At 28.5% G+C, this 7,500-nt stretch overlaps 1 long non-coding RNA gene across 1 annotated transcript in view; it reads left to right on the top strand.

Moving 5' to 3' along the window:
- Window positions 1–6,561: 6,561 nt before the first annotated feature.
- LOC137637986 (uncharacterized) overlaps window positions 6,562–7,500 on the top strand; it is a 560,852-nt gene continuing 559,913 nt past the window's right edge. Inside the window, exon 1 of the long non-coding RNA XR_011043842.1 lies at window positions 6,562–6,706. This is a non-coding gene — a long non-coding RNA (uncharacterized lncRNA). The remainder of the gene's footprint in view (window positions 6,707–7,500) is intronic.

Below are 7,500 nucleotides of genomic sequence, written 5' to 3'. Positions count from 1 at the left end.
ACAGATCATCGACAAATGACATGCAACATTATAGTTAAAAATTCGAACCCAAATCTGCGAGCTGGGACCGGAAAAGCAGGAGACGAGGGATAATTTTCAAGCGTAACTTGCTGAAAATCTCTTCCTTAACTGATATTCCTAAGGAAGATCCTGACACTTGATTGGACAAAGGTCTGCAACCTGATACAAGATGCTGCGGAAACTACAATTGTCATCACTAATCGCTCTCATGTTGACTTGTTTGGTGAGAACTGTAAACCCATGCACCAATTACTGAAAAAAAAAATAATAGCACGCGCATATCTTGCAAACCCCAACTCCTCTGCACCGGCCAAGAGATGGAGGAACTTGAGGTCAGAGGCACAGTCTCAAGTATGAATTCTACTGAATTGCTGGTGGTTAGACATGTCTAAGGAAATTCAAGCCCCTTTGACCAAAACTATATGTAAAGCTTTTGAAATTCCATTTAAAACGTTTATGGGCCTGAGGAAAAGAAAATTCCTCCATTCAGGAAACCTAATGTCACAACTTCCATATTAGAAAGAATTGAAATTCTAAGACACCAATGCTATGCCTAACTTACCATTCATCCAAAACCTTGAAAAGCTTCCAGAATTTCCTGCTGCTCTGAGCACAATAAAATGCATTAAAGAAGCCAACAGCTATGCTCCTGATGACATTCCTGGAGTTGTTTACCAGCACTTAGCCTACCTTTGCTAAAAGAAGCTATATATATATATATATATATATATATATATATATATATATATATATATATATATATATATATATATATATATATATATGTGTGTGTGTGTATCATCTCCTGCGCCTATTGACGCAAAGGGCCTCGGTTAGATTTCACCAGTGGTCTTTATCTCGAGATTTCAAATCAATACTTCTCCACTCACCATCTCTACTTCATGCATCATAGTCCTCAGCCATGTAGGCCTGGGTCCACAGATTTTTTTTTCTTTGGTGTTCTAATGATGATGATGAATAAACCTATTAAACCATACTGGAACAAGAGTCTTTAACAGGCAAAGCTTTAAAACCATCAAATATGCCCAACGCATCATACAGTCCTTGATATTTACCTAACAATATAGATACAGTAAATAAGGGAATAAGGGATAACCAAAGTTGGTTTCACCTAAAATATAAAAATCTTTCCCCAACTCGTCAATGTAAATACGCAATTCAACACAGACGCGTCAAAGCTCGCGGAGCAAATGGCCGTGAATGATGTCCAATCGCGTAGCAATCCAGGTATCGAGCAAAACATATCTTCCTCCCGCACCTTAATTGGGGTTTTCGCAGAGAGCCTCTGGAAGCCTCCGCTGATCCATGGAAAGCAATCAAGTGAGGTAGCACGTCTTTAGGATTCCAGGTTTTTTTTTATTGATTGCATTTAATTTGGGACTTTATTTAGTTCAATATCCTCTTTTTGGGAGGTTCAATATTTTCTAATTTGTTTTTTTTTATTCTTTTTTTTTGCATTTTGTTTGGGCTTTGCGTCAATGTTTTCTTCAATATATCTTTTTTTTTCTTGGATTTTTATTAAAAAATTTTCATAAATATTTCCTAATTTTCTTGGTTTTTTATTCAATATTTTCTTCAATATTTCCTCATTTTCTTGGTTTTTGATTCAATATTTTCTTAAAAATTTCCTCATTTTCTTGGTTTTTTATTTCAATAATTACTAATTCAGTTTGTTATTCGATTTGTTAAAATTTTCATCAAAACCTTCTTTTTAAGCTCGGCTTTTTCTCATTTTACGGATTGGGGTGGCGTATTATTGAGTAAACAATCAGCGTAGTAATTAGGTGCTTATTATTATTATTATTATTATTATTATTATTATCATTAATATTATTATCATTATTATTATTATTATTATTATTATTAGCTAAGCTACAACCCTATTTGGAAAAGCAAGATGCTATAAGCCCAAAGGCTCCAGCAGGGAAAAATAGCCCAGTGAGCAAAAGGAATAAGGAAATGTAAACGATATGAGAAATAATTAACAATTAATGAAATTTCTTAAAAAGAGTAACAACATCAAAACAGATTTTTCATATATAAACTATAAAAAGACTTATGTCAGCCTGTTCAACTTAAAAACATTTGCTGCAAATTTGAACTTTTACTTAAAAGTGCTTTATTACGTTGTTGAAATTTATATTTTTACACCATGATAAGACGATTACTGAACATATTTCATTAACGATCTGCAAAGCCGTAATGTCAGAGCCTCCATAGGAATGAACTGTAATGAATGAAATAATAAAAGATTGAAGATTTATGAATAAAAATAAAATTGTAATGAAATTGAGGAAAACCTATACAGGTCAAGATCGCGCAAAACGATAAATACTGATAAAATGCTGTAAGATACAGCAGCCTACTGAAAAGGTTTAGATTTTGACGAGGTGCCATTTTTGAAAAGGTCAAACTTGTAGCTAATTTATGTCGAACAGGCTGGCATAACTCTCTTTTCTTAGTATGTATATTATACAAAAGCATATCTACTGTAATATTGTTACCGTTCTTAAAGTGTTTTATTATAATTGTTCATTTATTCTCTTGTAATTTATTTATTACCTTATTTCTTTTCCTCACTGGGCTATTTTCCCTGTTGGAGCCCTTAGTCTTACAATATCCTGCTTTTCCAACTAGTGTTGTAACTCGCCTTTTCCTCTGGTGTTTCTGCCCTTAATCGTGTTACGAAAGAGAATATAATGTTTGTTACGTTTTACAGTTTAGAAGTACTACCTTATTTGATATTTTGAAGCTGACCTCTATTTTAGTCCTTAATGCTTTCAAGCCTTTTAACTTTATCCCATATGCAAATAATTTCTTTCCTAAAGTACTCAGAAACCGTTTCCTTTCCCCTAGTCCTATTGTCGCTTAGAGCTGTATTAAGGCAATAGCAGTTTCGAAAATATTTCGATAACTAAAACACCGTTTGGAATATTTTCTAGAAATTCTTCAAATATTTTCTGTTAGAAATTCTCTCATTACATAAAACTATTATTAAATTGCATCAGTACTATTTATAGTGATATATATGATATATAATATATATATGTATATATATATATACATATATATATATATTATATATATATATGTATATATATATATATATATATATATATAAATATATATATGTATATATATATGTATATGTATATATATATTGGGTGTATATATGTGTTTATATATATGTATATATATGTATGTATGTATATATATATATATATATATATATATATATATATATATATATATATATATATATATATATATATATATATATATATACGCTGAGTATAGAATTTTCTGTGATTGCAGTCTGATAATTTTTTGATATTACCTCTTTGATAGGATTTAATTCCACAATGGAAATGAAGATATCAATGGCTATTTTGTTTATAAATTTTATTTTTAATTTTCATTGCTTAGTAGACGCGTGGGAAACAGATTTAAATATTGTCATAGAACTAGCCTCATTATTTTTTGTGGATTCGAAATAGAACAAAGCAGTGATGAATAAAAACTGTCAAATAATCAACTTTGTAATTAGCAAATACATAGCTGTGGTGAGATTTTCATTTTTGAAAAGATTTTTATATTGTGTGTATATGTGTGTATATATATATATATATATATATATATATATATATATATATATATATATATATATATATATACATATATATATATTGTGTATGTATGTTATATGTATGTATATATACATATATATCTATATTGTGTATGTATATTATATGTATGTTTATATATATATATATATATATATATATATATATATATATATATATATATATATATATATATATATGCTTATAAGTCACTAAATAGCACGTGACAATATATTCAGCCAAGGTACGCCTTCTTTTATTTTTCCTGTGGCCTTGGCTGAATATATATATATATATATATATATATATATATCTATATATCTATATATACATATATATATATGTATATACATTGTATGTGTATATATATATATATATAAATATATATAAATATAAATAAATATACAGTATATAGTAGATGTTATGATTAATTTGCTTTAATATCTTTGTAAAGAAGACCTCATGACTTTCTCTTAGCTCTTTTTAATAATCTTCTGCTTTTGATTATTTTAAAAAGAAAAATCCACTGTCTACAAATGAACAACATTCTTTGGTAACCTCTTCATTTCCAAGACTTTAAATATCCACAGGAATTTGCCCTTTTTGTCGAGTTATTCTTTCCGTAACTATTTTTGCTAATAACTTCAAAGAACTTGAGAGGAGTTATGCAAAGGCTAAAAGAAATTCATTGTAATTCTTTATTTTTTCCTCAACTGAAATAATAAAAAGATAGAAGACAAAAGCAACAGGATAAGAGGGGGGGGGGGGGTGCGTCCAGCTGCGAGAAGTCGGTAATTCCTTTTTTAGGAAAATAACATCGATTAAACTATTCGTTTCCGGTTTGGGGGTTTCTTTGTGAGTATTTTCATAGTTTATCTCTGATTATTCAGTAAATGTTATTATTATTATTATTTTTTTTTTTTTAATGTTGTAGTTATTATTTTATTGGTGTTGTTGTTATTATTATTTTTATTATTGTTGTTGTTGCTGTTATTATTTTTATTATTATTATTGTTGTTGTTGTTGTTATTATTATTTTATTATTGTTATTATTATTATTATTATTATTATTATTATTATTATTATTATCATTATTATTGTGGCCCTTTGCGTCAATAGGCGTAGGAGGAGATGACGACAACGACGACGATGATGATGATGATTATTATTGTTATTATTATCATTATCATTATCATTATTAATATTATTATTGTTATTATTATTAGCTAAGCTACAAGCCTAGTTGGAATAGCAGGATGCTATAATCCGAAGAGCTCCAACATGTAAAAATAGCCGAGTGGCGAAAGGAAATAAGGAAATAAATAAACTACAAGAGAAGTAATGAAAAATTCAGATAAGATATTTTGAGAACAGTAACAACATTGAAATAGGTATTTCATATATAAACTATAAAAAGAGACTCATGTCAGACTGTTAACATGAAAACATTTGCTCCAACTTTGAACTTTGAAGTTCCATCGATTCCACTACCCGATTAGGAAGATCATTCCACAACTTGGTCACATTCTATTTTAAAATTTTCAAAAAAATGTAGTTTGTTAAATTTTAAATTCTATTTCAAAGATTAACTTTTCCAAAAAAAGGTAGATAATTAAACTTTAAATTCTGTTTTAAAGATTAATCTTTTAAAAAATGTAGTTAATTAGATTTAAAATATATTTTAAAGATTAACCTTTTTAGAAATGTAGTTAATTAAACTTTAAATTGTATTGTATAGGTTAAAATTTTTAAAAAATGTACTCGTAATTTAATTAAACTTCGAATTTTATTTGAAAAATTAACTTTTTTTTTTTTAAAAAGTGTAGTTAATTAAACTTTTTATTTTATTTCAAAGAATATTTCAAAAAAATATTAATTAAACTTTAAATTCTATTTCAAAGGTTAACCTTTTCATAAAATGTAGTTAGTTATTCTTTAAATTGTATTTAAAGACCATTCTTTTTAAAAAATAGGTAGTTAAATAAACTTTAGATACTATTTTAAAGATCAACCTTGATAAAAATGTAGTTAATTATACTTTAGATTCTATTTCAAAGAGTCAACTGGCATCATAAAAAAGTCTCTATCATCTCCTGGAAGTGAATTACCTTCTTTAAATAAGTAATTTCATGAATAGTAAAGGAAACGAAGATTACCTTTTTTTCCGGGCCTGCTTCCAAAAGGAAAGCCAATTTAATAAGCTGACCTACGCAACTTTGTTTTATGTATTATGAATCCTCAGAGGCCATTTAAGAAGTAGAACTCCAAGTTTTTATTTTCCCATTTCATATTTTTGTTTTCCTTTTTTGGAGTTTTCTTTTTGTGTCGGAGTCCTCTGATACCAATAAAAGTTTACAGCCTCCTCATCTCAACATCATCGTTCTCAAAAGGCCTTCCTCGTCATAAAACCAGATCGCCTTCCTTTCTCTCGCAACGCCCAAGGGCGCCCAAGGCTGTTTGGCCTTTATGTAGGAGAGAAGGCGGATTGTGTCACTGTGGGGACGAGGTCGTCACAACTGGCTTTGAAATGGAATGGGGGAGAAGATTAAAACTTAAACTTCTGTTGTTTCCTTTTGGGGTTAAGGCCTGTGTGTTTTTTTCCTTCTATTTGTCTTCTTCAGCCCTGGGCTAACCAAGGCCGTCTTAAATACTCGAGACGGCCTTGGGCTAAGTCTCGACGCCGAGAGGTATAGAGAAATAAAAAATTCTTTTGGTTCCTTAGGGATTTACGAGAATTGTTTCGTTAGTCAAAACTTGGGATTTATACAGTACCTAAAGCTTATTTAATGTTTATTAATTCCAGTTTTACCACTTTATTTACTGTTTTTATAATTAGCAATATTCGTATTGACTTTTTTAGTCTTAATAATTTTTTTTTTCTGTTCTTCAGGTATCGCCTCCTTTTTTTAATCTGGATAAGAGCCACTAATTGTTCATCGATCTCTTCCCATCTTTTCATGCCTTGGCTAGATAAGCGCCTTGAGTTGGACCTCCTATTGGCATGCAAAAGAAAAGCTTAAAGTAAATCTTCAAATTTCAAGGTATTTTATCGTTGTTGTTATTCCTCTTTACAATTTCTTCACTATCTCTGATAATTCAATCCATGTACATTGTTGTTGTAATATAATTATTATTTTAATTAGCTATCGTCCAAGTAGGAAGTGCAGGCTGTAATTACTAGTCGTACTGTAATTTGATTTACGTATGTCGTTTTAATTTCAGGCATTATTTTTGTGATAATTGGAAATTCACTCTGATGACCAATTTGACGAATTAAATAATGATTTTTTTTTTCTTTTTAAATAGATATATTCTGAATTGATCTCAATGGATTTTCTTTTACTATAAATTAAAGGGAAACTTGGTATCAAAAGTAGAACTAACTTTTTGGATATACAATATACAAAAAAAAATTATTTTATCGTTTTCTACTTAGTCATTATTATTATTATTATTATTATTATTATTATTATTATTAATTATTATTTGTATTATAATTATTATTATTATTAATTATTATAATTATTATAATTATTAATTATCATTATTAGCAGTAGTAGTATTAGTATTATTATTATTGTTATTATTATTATTATTATTATTATTATTATTATTATTATTATTATTAGCTAAGATACAACCCTAGTTGGAAAAGCAGGATGTTATCATCCCAAGGGGTCCAATAAGGAAAAATAGCCCAGTGAGGAAAGGAAAATGTATAGCTCAAATAGTTCTGTTCCCACCACACCCAATAATAATATCAGAGATAAAATATTAATGGAAATAGAAGAGCTGCACTCAATTAAAAGCTAAAAAAAAAAATCAAGAGTATTTT

This window comes from Palaemon carinicauda, chromosome 3 (genome assembly GCF_036898095.1).
Source record: "Palaemon carinicauda isolate YSFRI2023 chromosome 3, ASM3689809v2, whole genome shotgun sequence".
In the NCBI taxonomy this organism is placed as follows: domain Eukaryota; kingdom Metazoa; phylum Arthropoda; class Malacostraca; order Decapoda; family Palaemonidae; genus Palaemon; species Palaemon carinicauda.
Note: the sequence above shows the minus strand (reverse complement) of the source record. Positions and strands in the feature narration are given on the sequence as shown.